Genomic DNA, 12606 nt, shown 5'->3' with positions numbered 1-12606 from the left:
ACCACCAGTGTAGGAGGATTCCTCTTTCTCCATATCCTCTCCAGCATTTGTTGTTCTTAGTCTTTTCAATGCTGGCCATCCTTACTGGTGTGAGATGATATCTCATTGTGGTTTTAATTTGCATTTCCCTGATGATTAGTGATGCGGAGCATCTTTTCATGTGTCTGTTGGCCACCTGAATTTCTTCTTTGGGGAACTGTCTCTTCATATCCTCTGCCCATTTTTTAATCAGGCTATCTACTTTTTGGGTGTTGAGCTGTGTGAGTTCTTTATGTATTTTGGATGCTAACCCCTTGTTGGATATGTCATTCACAAATATATTCTCCCATACTGTAGGATGCCTTTTTGCTCTCCTGATTGTGTCCTTTGCTGTGCAGAAGCTTTTTAGTTTGATGTAGTCCCATTTGTTCATTTTTAATTTTGTTTCCCTTGCCTGAGGAGATGGGTTCAGGAAAAAGTTGTCCATGTTTATATTTAAGAGATTTTTGCGATGTTGTCTTCCAATGGTTTCATGACTTACATTCAGGTCTTTGATCCATTTCAAGTTTACTTTTGTGTATGGGGTTAAACAATAGTCCAGTTTCATTCTCTTTCATGTAGCTGTCCAGTTTTGCCAACACCAGCTATTGAAGAGGCTGTCATTTCCCCATTGTAGGTCCATGGCTCCTTTATCATATATTAATTGACCATATATGGTTGGGTTTATATCAGGTCTCTCTAGTCTGTTCCATTGTTCTATGGGTCTGTTCTTGTGCCAGTACCAAATTCTCTTGATTACTGTGGCTTTGTAGTAGAGCTTCAAGTTGGGGAGAATAATCCCCCCACTTTATTCTTCCTTCTCAGGATTGCTTTGGCTATTCGAGGTCTTTTGTAGCTCCATGTGAATTTTAGAATGATTTTCTCTAGTTTGTTGTAGAATGTTGTTGGTATTTTGATAGAAATTGCATTGAATCCATTGATCACTTTAGGCAGGATGGCCATTTTTTTTTAAATTTCTTTATTTTTATTTTTTTGAACAACATTATGTTTACTAGGCTCTCCCCTATCCCAAGTCCCCCCCACAAACCCCATTACAGTCACTGTCCATCAGCATAGTAAGATGTTGTAGAATCACTACTTGTCTTCTCTGTGTTGCAAAGCCCTCCCCTTTCCCCCACCCCCCACATTACATATGCTAATCATAATACCCCCTTTCTTCTTCCCCACCCTTATCCCTCCCTACCCTCCCATTCTCCCCAGTCCCTTTCCCTTTGGTAACTGTCAGTCCATTCTTGGGTTCTAAGATTCTGCTGCTGTTTTGTAACTCCAGTTTTTCTTTTGTTCTTATACTCCACATATGAGTGAAATCCTTTGGTATTTGTCTTTCTCCACTTGGCTTATTTCACTGAGCATAATACCCTCTAGCCCCATCCATGTTGTTGCAAATGGTAGGATTTGTTTTCTTCTTATGGCTGAATAATATTCCATTGTGTATATGTACCACCTCTTCTGTATCCATTCATCTATGGATGGACACTTAGGTTGCTTCCATATCTTGGCTATTGTAAATAGTGCTGCGATAAACATAAAGGTGCATCTGTCTTTTTCAAACTGGAATGCTGCATTCTTAGGGTAAATTCCTAGAAGTGGAATTCCTGGGTCAAATGGTAAGTCTATTTTGAGCATTTTGAGGAACCTCCATACTGCTTTCCACAATGGTTGAACTAACTTACATTCCCACCAGCAGTGTAGGAGGGTTCCCCTTTCTCTGCAACTTTGCCAACATTTGTTGTTGTTTGTCTTTTGGATGGTGGCCATCCTTACTAGTGTGAGGTGATATCTCATTGTGGTTTTAATTTGCATTTCTCTGATAACTAGCGATGTGGAGCATCTTTTCATGTGTCTGTTGGCCATCTGTATTTCTTCTTTGGAGAACTGTCTGTTCAGCTCCTCTGCCCATTTTTTAATTGGATTATTTGCTTTTTGTTTGTTGAGGAGCGTGAGCTCTTTATATATTTTGGATGTCAAGCCTTTATTGGATCTGTCATTTATGAATATATTCTCCCATACTGTAGGGTACCTGTTTGTTCTATTTATGGTGTCCTTTGCTGTACAGAAGCTTTTCAGCTTAATATAGTCCCACTTGTTCATTTTTGCTTTTGTTTTCCTTGCCTGGGGAGATATATTCACGAAGAAGTCACTAATGTTCACATCCAAGAGATTTTCGCCTATGTTTTTTCCTAAGAGTTTAATGGTTTCATGACTTACATTCAGGTCTTTGATCCATTTTGAATTTACTTTTGTGTATGGGGATAGACAGTGATCCAGTTTCATTCTCTTACATGTAGCAGTCCAGTTCTGCCAGCACCATCTGTTGAAGAGACTGTCATTTCCCCATTGTATGTCCATGGCTCCTTTATCAAATATTAATTGACCATATATGTTTGGGTTAATGTCTGGAGTCTCTAATCTGTCCCACTGGTCTGTGGCTCTACTCTTGTGCCAGTACCAAATTGTCTTGATTACTATGGCTTTGTACTAGAGCTTGAAGTTGGGGAGTGAGATCCCCCCCACTTTATTCTTCCTTCTCAGGATTGCTTTGGCTATTCGGGGCCTTTGGTGTTTCCATATGAATTTTTGAACTATTTGTTCCAGTTAATTGAAGAATGTTGTTTGTAATTTGATAGGTATTGCATCAAATCTGTATATTACTTTGGGCAGGATGGCCATTTTGACTATATTAATTCTCCCTAGCCAAGAGCATGGGATGAGTTTCCATTTGTTAGAGTCCTCTTTAACTTCTCTTAAGAGTGTCTTATAGTTTTCAGGGTATAGGTCTTTCACTTCTTTGGTTAGGTTTATTCCTAGGTATTTTACTCTTTTTGATGCAGTTGTGAATGGAATTGTTTTCCTGATTTCTCTTTCTATTGGCTCTTTGTTAGTGTATAGGAAAGCCACAGATTTCTGTGTGTTAATTTTGTATCCTGCAACTTTGCTGTATTCTGATATCAGTTCTAGTAGTTTTGGGGTGGAGTCTTTAGCGTTTTTTATGTACAATATCATGTCATCTGCACATAGTGACAGTTTAACTTCTTCTTTACCAATCTGGATTCCTTGTATTTCTTTGTTTTGTCTAATTGCCATGGCTAGGACCTCCAGTACGATTTTAAGTAACAGTGGGGAGAGTGGGCATCCCTGTCTTGTTCCTGATCTCAGAGGAAAAGCTTTCAGCTTCTCGCTGTTCAGTATGATGTTGGCTGTGGGTTTATCATATATAGCCTTTATTATGTTGAGGTACTTGCCCTCTATACCCATTTTGCTGAGAGTTTTTATCATGAATGGATGTTGAATTTTGTCGAATGCTTTTTCAGCATCTATGGAGATGATCATGTGGTTTTTGTCTTTCTTTTTGTTGATGTGGTGGATGATGTTGATGGATTTTTTAATGTTGTACCATCCTTGCATCCCTGGGATGAATCCCACTTGGTCTTGGTGTATGATTCTTTTGATATATTTTTGAATTCGGTTTGCTAATATTTTATTGAGTATTTTTGCATCTACGTTCATCAGGGATATTAGTCTGTAATTTTCTTTTTTAATGGGGTCTTTGCCTGGTTTTGGTATTAGGGTGATGTTGGCTTCATAGAATGAGTTTGGGAGTATTCCCTCCTCTTCTATTTTTTGGAAAACTTTAAGGAGAATGGGTATTATATCTTCTCTGTATGTCTGCAAAATTCCGAGGTAAATCCATCTGGCCCAGGGGTTTTGTTCTTGGGTAGTTTTTTGATTACCACTTCAATTTCTTTGCTGGTAATTGGTTTGTTTAGATTTTGTGTTTCTTCCTTGGTCAGTCTTGGAAGGTTGTATTTTTCTAAGAAGTTGTCCATTTCTTCTAGGTTTTCCAGCTTCTTAGCATATAGGTTTTCATAGTAGTCTCTAATAATTCTTTTATTTCTGTTGGGTCTGTCGTGATGTTTCCTTTCTCACTTCTGATTCTGTTGATGTGTGTTGATTCTCTTTTTCTCTTAATAAGTCTGTCTAGAGGCTTATCTATTTTATTTAGTTTCTCAAAGAACCAGCTGTTGGTTTCATTGATTTTTTCTATTGTTTTATTCTTCTCAATTTTGTTTATTTCTTCTCTGATCTTTATTATGTCCCTCCTTCTGCTGACTTTAGGCCTCATTTGTTCTTCTTTTTCCAATTGTGATAAATGTGATGTTAGACTATTCATTTCGGTTTTTTCTTCCTTCTTTAAATATGCCTGAATTGCAATATACTTTCCTCTTAAGACTGCTTTCGCTGCGTCCCACAGAAGTTGGGGTTTTCTGTTGTTGTTGTCATTTATTTCCATATATTGCTGTATCTCCATTTTAATTTGGTCATTGATCCATTGACTATTTAGACGCGTGTTGTTAAGCCTCCATGTGTTTGTGAGCCATTTTGCTTTCTTTGTACAATTTATTTCTGGTTTTATATCTTTGGGCTCTGAAAAGTCAGTTGGTAGAATTTCAATCTTTTTGAATTTACTGAGGCTCTTTTTGTGGCCAGGTGTGTGGTCTATTCTGGAGAATGTTCCATGTGCACTTGAGAATAATGTGTATCCTGTTGTTTTTGGGTGTAGAGTTCTATAGATGTCTATTAGGTCCATCTGTTCTAGTGTGTTGTTCAGTGCCTCTGTGTCCTTACTTATTTTCTGTCTGGTGGATCTGTCCTTTGGAGTGAATGGTGTGTTGAAGTCTCCTAAATTGAATGCATTGCAGTCTATTTCCTCCTTTAGTTCTGTTAGTATTTGTTTCACATATGCTGGTGCTCCTGTGTTGGGTGCATATATATTTATAATGGTTATATCCTCTTGTTGGACTGAGTCCTTTATCCTTATGTAATGTCCTTCTTTATCTCTTGTTACTTTCTTTGTTTTGAAGTATATTTTGTCTGATACTAGTACTGCAACACCTGCTTTTCAGCCCAGACTTTTAGACTGTGCATGTCTTGGGTTTGAGGTGAGTCTCTTGTAAGCAGCATATTGATGGGTCTTGTTTTTTTATCCATTCAGTGATTCTGTGTCTTTTGATTGGTGCATTCAGTCCATTTACATTTAGGGTGATTATCGATAGGTATGTACTTATTGCCATTTCAGGCTTTAGATTCGTGGTTAGCAAAGGTTCCAGGTTACTTTCCTTACTATGTAAGAGTCTAACTTAACTCACTTAGTATGCTGTTACAAACACAATCTAAAGGTTCTTTTCTATTTCTCTCCCTTTTTCTTCCTCCTTCATTCTTTATATATTGGGTATCAGATTCTATACTTTTTCTCTATCCCTTGATTGGCTTTGGGGATAGTCAATATAATTTCGCATTTCCCTTGCAATCAGCTGCTCCACCCTCCCTACCATGATTTTACTACCTCTGGTGACAGCTATCCAACTCTAGGAACACTTCCATCTATAGCAGTCCCTCCAAAAAAGACTGCAGAGATGGTTTGTGGGAGGTAAACTCTCTCAGCTTTTGCTTATCTGGAAATTGTTTAATCCCCCTTCAAATTTAAATGAGAATCTCACCGGATAAAGTAATCTTGGTTCCATGCCCTTCTGCTTCATGGCATTAAATACATCATGCCACTCCTTTCTGGCCTGTAAGGTTTCTGCTGAGAAGTCTGATGTTAGCCTGATGGGCTTTCCTTTGTATGTGATCTTATTTCTGCCTCTGGCTGCTTTTAACAGTCTGTTCTTATCCTTGATCTTTCCCATTTTAATTACTATGTGTCTTGGTGTTGTCTGCCTTAGGTCCCTTGTGAAGGGGGATCTGTGGATCTCCATGGCCTGAGAGACTATCTCCTTTCCCAGATTGGGGAAGTTTTCAGCAACTATCTCCTCAGACACTTTCTATCCCTTTTTCTCATCCTTCTTCTGTTATCCCTATAATGCGAATATTGTTCCGCTTGGATTGGTCACACAGTTCTCTCAATATTCTTTCATTTTTAGAGATCCTTTTTTCTCTCTGTGCCTCAGCTTCTTTGTATTCCTCTTCTCTAGTTTCTATTTCATTCATTGTCTCCTCCACCGTATCCAACCTGCTTTTAATACCCTCCTTCATGTTCTTTAACGATTGGATCTCTGACCTGAATTCATTCCTGAGTTCTTGGATGTCTTTCTGTACCTCCATTAGGATGTTGAGTATTTTTATTTTGAACTCCCTTTCAGGAAGAGTCACAAGGTTCATATCATTTAAATCTTTCTCGGGAGTTGTATTAACAATTTTACTCTGGACAAGGTTCCTTTGGCGTTTCATGTTTGTATATGGTGCCCTCTAGTGTCCAGAAACTTTATTCTGGAGCTGCTGAGCCCCTGAAGCAATGTCAGGCATCACAGGGGAGCGGTACTGGTGCCTGGGGGTAGGAAAGAGCTGTTCACCCCCTCCTGGCTCCTGTGCCTTTCTCCACTGCCTGAGCCAGTGGGCCGGGCACACAGGTATAAGTTTTTGTCCCAGAGCAGCCAGATATGGATCCCTGCTTTCCACAAGCAGCCAGAATCCCAGTCTCCCCAGGAACTCTGCCTGTATTAACTTTCCAAACCGGTAGTAATGCAAGTCTCATGATAGCATCATGAAATGTATGTTTGTGCTCCCAGCGCAGATCTCCGGAGCTAGGTATTCAGCAGTCCCAAGCCTTTCACTCCCTCCCTGCTCTGTTTCTCTTCCTCCCACCTGTGAGCTGAGGTGGGGGAGGGGCTCGGGTCCCACGGAGCCACAGCTCTGGTACGGGTCGCTGAGGTCTGCTCTTTTCTCCAGGTGTGTACAGTCTGACACCATCCTCTTTCCTGTTGCTCTCTCAGGATTAGTTGCGCCAATTAAATTTTCTAATTGTATCCAGTTTTAGGAGGAAGCCTCTGTCTCTCCTCTCATGCCGCCATCTTTCTCAATACTTCTCAGGATGGCCATTTTGACAATATTAATTCTTCCTATCCATGAGCACAGGATGTGTTTCCATTTATTGGTATCTTCTTTAATTTCTCTCATGAGTGTCTTGTAGTTGTCAGAGTATAGGTCTTTCACTTCCTTGGTTAGGCTTATTTCTAGGTATTTTATTCTTTTTGATGCAACTGTGAATGGAATTGTTTTCCCGATTTCCCTTTCTGCTATTTCATTGGTAGTGTATAGGAATGCCATAGATTTCTGCATACTAATTTAATATCCCTCAAAAGTGGAGTGTTGATGTCTCCTAGAATTAATTCATTTGCTGAATTCAGATATTAGATCTAGTAGTTTGGGAGTGGATTCTTTAGGGTTTTTTATGTACAATATTACATCATCTGGAAACAGGGACAGTTTAACTTCTTCCTTGCTAATCTGGATGCCTTTTATTTCTTTGTGTTGTCTGGTTGCCTTGTCTAGGACCTCCAGTACTATGTTGAATAGAAGTGGGGAGAGTGGGCATCCTTGTCTTGTTTCCAATCTTAAAGGAAAAGCTTTCAGCTTCTCTCTGTTAAGTATAATGTTGGCTGTGGGTTTGTCATATATGGCCTTTATTATGTTGAGGTACTTGCCCTCTATACCCATTTTGTTGTGAGTTTTTATCATGAATGGATGTTGAATTTTGTCAAATGCTTTTTCAGCATCTATGGAAATGATTATGTGGGTTTTGTCCTTCTTTTTATTGATGTGGTGGATGATGTTGATGGATTTTCAAATGTTGTACCATCCTTGCTTCCCTGGCATAAATCCTATGTGATCATGATGGATGAGCTTTTTGATGTATCTTTGAATTTGGTTTGCTAATATTTTGTTGAGTATTTTTGCATCTCTGTTCATCAGGGATATTGGTCTGTAATTTTCTTTTTTTGTGGTGTCTTTGCCTGGTTTTGGTATTAAGGTGATGCTGGTCTCATAGAATGAGTTTGGAAATATTCCCTTTTCTTCTACTCTTTGGAAAACTTTAAGGAGGGTGGGTATTACATCTTCACTAAATGTTTGATAAAATTCAGCAGTGAAGCCATCTGGTCCAGGCATTTGTTCTTAGGTACATTTTTTATTACCAGTTCAATTTTGTTGCTGGTAATTGGTCTGTTTAGATTTTCTGTTTCTTTCTGGGTCAGCCTTGGAAGGTTGTATTTTTCTAGAAAGTTGTCCATTTCTTTGAGGTTATCCACTTTGTTTGCATATAATTTTTCATAGTATTCTCTAATAATTCTTTGGTTTCCTGTGGTGTCCATAGTGATTTTTCCTTTCTCATTTCTGATTCTGTGTATGTGAGTAGACTCTCTTTTTTTCTTGGTAACTCTGGCTAGGGGTTTATCTCTTTTGTTTACTTTATTGAAAACCAGCTCTTGCTTTCCTTGATTCTTTCTATTGTTTTATTCTTCTCTTCTTGAATTTATTTATTTCTGCTCTAATCTTTATTATGTCCCTCCCTCTACTGACTTTGGGACTCATTTGTTCTTCTTTTTCTAGTTTCATTAATTGTGAGTTTAGACTGCTCATATGCAATTTTTCTTCTTTCCTGAGGTAGACCTGTATTGAAATATTCTTTCCTCCTTGCACAGCCTTCGCTGTGTCCCACAGATTTTGCAGTGTTGAATTATTGTTGTCATTTTTCTCCATATATTGCTTGATCTCTATTTTTATTTGGTCATTGATCCATTGGCCATTTAGGAGCATGTTCTTAAGCCTCAATGTGTTTGTGAGATTTTTCATTTTCTTTGCTTAATTTATATCTAGTTTCATACCTTTGTGGTCTGAGAAGTTGGTTGGTACAATTTCTATCTTTTAGAATTTACTGAGGCTCTTTTTGTGGCCTAGTATATGATCTATTCTTGAAAATGTTCCATGTGCATTTGAGACGAATGTGTATTCTGCTGCTTTTGGTTGTAGAGTTCTGTAGATGTCTGTTAGGTCCATCTGTTCTACTGTGTTGTTCAGTGCCTCTGTCTCCTTACTTATTTTCTGTCTGGTTGATCTGTCCTTCAGAGTGAGTGGAGTGTTGAAGTCTCCTAGAATGAATGCATTGCATTCTATTTCCCCTTTTAATTCTATTAGTATTTGTTTCACATATGTATGTGCGCTTCTTTTGGGAGCATACATGTTTATAATGGTTATACCTTCTTGTTGGATTGACCCTTTTATAATTATGTAATGTCCTTCTTTGTCGATTGTGACTTTCTTTGTTTTGAAGTCTATTTTGTCTGATAGAAGTACTGCAACTCCTGCTTTTTTTCTCCTTATTAGTTGCATGAAATATCTTTATCCATCCCTTCACTTTTTTTAAAAATATGAAATGCTTCACCAATTTGCATGTCATCCTTGTGCAGGGGCCATGCTAATCTTCTCTGTATCCTTCCAATTTTAGTATATGTGCTGCCAAAGTGAGCACCATCCCTTCACTTTTAGTCTATGTATGTCCTTCGGTTTAAAGTGAGTCTCTTGTAGGCAGCACAAAGATGGGTCTTGTTTTTTTATCCATTCACTGACTCTATGTCTTTTGATTGGTGCATTCATATCATTTAAATTTAGGGTGATTATCAATAGGTATGTACTTATTGCCATTGCAGGCTTTAGATTCATGGTAACCAAAGGTTGAAGGTTAACTTCCTTACTATCTAAGAGTCTAATTTAACTCACTTAATATTCTATTAAAACACAATCTAAAGGTTGTTTTTTTCTCCTTTTACTTCCTCCTCCATTCTTTATATATCAGGCATCATATACCATACTCTTTGTCTGTTCCTTGATTGACTTTGTGGATAGTTAATTTAATTTTGCATTTGCTTAGTAATTAGCTGTTTCACTTTCTTTACTGTGGTTTTATTACCTCTGGTGACAGCTATTAAACCTTAGGAACACTTCCATCTATAGCAGTCCCTCCAAAATATACTGTAGAGACAGTTTGTGGGAGGTAAATTCTCTCAGCTTTTGCTTATCTGAAAATTATTTAATCCCTCCTTCAAATTTAAATAATAATCTTGCCGGATAAAGTAATCTTGGTTTGAGGCTCTTCTGCTTCATTGCATTAAATACATCATGTCACTCCCTTCTGGCCTGTAAGATTTCTTCTGAGAAGTCTGATGATAACCTGATGGGATTTCTTTTGTATGTGATCTTATTTCTCTCTCTGGCTGCTTTTAATAGTCTGTCCTTATCCTTGATCTTTACCATTTTAATTACTATATGTCTTGGTGTTGTCTTTCTTGAGTCTCTTGTGTTGGGAGATCTGTGGATCTCCATGGCCTCAGAGACTATCTCCTTCCCCAGATTGGGGAAGTTTCCAGCAATTACCTCTTCAAAGACACTTTCTATCCCTTTTTCTCTCTTCTTCTACTTCTGGTACCCCTATAATATGAATATTGTTCCATTCAGATTGGTCACACAGTTCTCTCAATATTCTTTCATTCTTAGAGATCCTTTTTTCTCTCTGTGCCTCAGCTTCTTCATAGTCCTCTTCTCTAATTTCTATTTCATTTATCATCTCCTCCACCATATATAATCTGCTTTTAATACCCTCCATTGTGCTCTTCAAGGATTGAATCTCTGACCAGAATTCATTCATGAGTTCTTGAATATTTTTCTGTAACTCCATGAACATATTAATGATTTTATTTTGAAATCCCTTTCAGGAAGATTCATGAGGTTGATGTCATTTAAATCTTTCTCAGGAGTTGTATTCATAACTTTACTTTGAACCAGGTTCCTTTGGCATTTCATATATGTATATGGCACCCTCCTGTGTCCAAAAGCTCTACTCTCTGGGGCTGCTCAGTCCCTGAAGCAATGTCAAGGGTTGCAGGAGAGTGGTATTGCTGCCTGGGGGAAGGAAAGAGCTGTTTCCTGCTTCCTGGCTGCTGTGCCTGTCTCCACTGCCTGAGCCAGTGGGCTGAGTACACATGTATAAGCCTCTATGCTTTGCATTTGTAGTTGCTGTAGGAAGGTCTTCCCTCTGGCTCGCCTAACACCAGGGTAGGGTTTGCCAGTTTGTGAGTCTGGTGGGGCTGGGTGGGAGAAAGGCGCAGTAGGCTGCCTATCATGGAGGGGGGTCCTTGGATCTGTGTAGCCAGCCAGAGTGCTGGGGCACCTGGAAATCGTGAAAGCTCCCAACCTGTTGGGCAGAGTGCACCTGGCAATTTTGTCTACTTGTCTTTCCTCCTGAGCAGTAAGCTCTGTGCAATCCTTGCTCCTTTAGCAGCCCTCTTGCTGTTAGGAAGTCTTTCAGACTTCCCACCTTTATTTTGTTCCAGAGCAGCTGGATATGGATCCCTGCTTTCCACAAGAGGCTGGAATCTCAGTGTCTCCAAGAATTCTGCCTATCTTAGCTTTCCAACCCCCTAATTATGACAGTACCATGCAAGCACCATGAAATGTGGGTTTGTCCTCCCAGAACAGATCTCCAGAGTTGGGTATTTAGCAGTCACAGGCCTCCACACCTTCCCCGTTCCATTTCTCTTCTTCCCACCAGTGAACTGGGGTGGGGAAAGGGCTTGGGTCCTTCCAGGCTATGGCTTTGGTACATTACCCTGTTCCGTGAGGTTTATTCTTTTCTCCAGGTGTACACAGTTTGGTGCAGTCCTCTCTCCTGTTGCTCTTTCAGGATTAGTTGTATTAATTATATTTTCGTATTATATGCGATTTTAGGAGGAAGCCTCTGTCTCACCTCTCACGCTGCCATCTTTAATCCTCTCCCTGCCTCCTCCTTCTTCTTTTCCTCTTTACTGGCATTCTTATAAGAAGAGTTTAGGACGTATACACATGCACACATACACAAACAGAGGGAAGTCCATGTGAAAACACAAGGAGAAGACCACCATCTACAAGCCAAGGAGAGAGGCCTCAGAATGAAACCAGCCCAGCTGACACCTTGACCTTGTGTTTCCTGCCTTCAGATTGTGAGAAAATAAATTTCTGTTATTTAAACCACTCAGCCTGTGATACTCTGTTATATAACACTAAGTAACTGATACATTTTCCTACAGGGTTATGGACATCATTGAATGCAATTATAATGTACAGGGATACAAGAAATATTAATTTTTCCCTCCTGGATTTTCCCAGTGACAGCCAGGGTTAGAACTACTCATATTTACATTCAAGATTAATTGGCAAGCCTGAGTTCCCTTCCCAACAGCTGGAAGAATGTCTAAGCACTATGATTCTAGTACCACCAATATTTTTTAAGCAAGTTTAACACTTGTCTGATAAGCTGTTAAAATATTGAAATGTTTCAATATACCATTGATTGATAGCTGCTATGCTGTGCCCACTCCTTCCCCATGTGTCCCTCAACCTCAGCCATCCTTGTCCCTCCACTGGACCTTAGATAGCTCTGGGATCCCACACCTACAGGATTAATGCCTGGCAAAAGTGAGTCCATCTGTTCTTACAAATCAATGCTTCACTGCGGGGAAAATGGAAGTTCCTATGGCCAGGATCCTCACCTGAACCTAAACTACTTGATGATGTAATTGGCCTACTGCTAAGCTACTGCTTTCACCCCGTACTCAATGAGCTATTACTGACTGAGTGCTCTTGGAGGAGGCAGAGATGAAGGAGGATTATAGACCTGCAGACTGTTGGATGCAGATGTGATTCAAGTGCTCAACTGACGCTGGGAAAGTAAAGCCAGGTATAAACCCTTTTACCCCAAGA

General features: G+C 39.4%; 1 non-coding gene across 1 annotated transcript; it reads right to left on the bottom strand.

Moving 5' to 3' along the window:
* Positions 1-9236: 9236 nt before the first annotated feature.
* Positions 9237-9343, bottom strand: LOC118913206 (U6 spliceosomal RNA). The gene has a single exon (XR_005025123.1). It is a non-coding gene; the product is annotated as a U6 spliceosomal RNA (small nuclear RNA).
* Positions 9344-12606: the final 3263 nt, after the last annotated feature.

This window comes from Manis pentadactyla, chromosome 5 (assembly GCF_030020395.1).
Source record: "Manis pentadactyla isolate mManPen7 chromosome 5, mManPen7.hap1, whole genome shotgun sequence".
Classification (NCBI taxonomy): domain Eukaryota; kingdom Metazoa; phylum Chordata; class Mammalia; order Pholidota; family Manidae; genus Manis; species Manis pentadactyla.
This window is presented reverse-complemented; position numbering and strand designations above follow the sequence as displayed.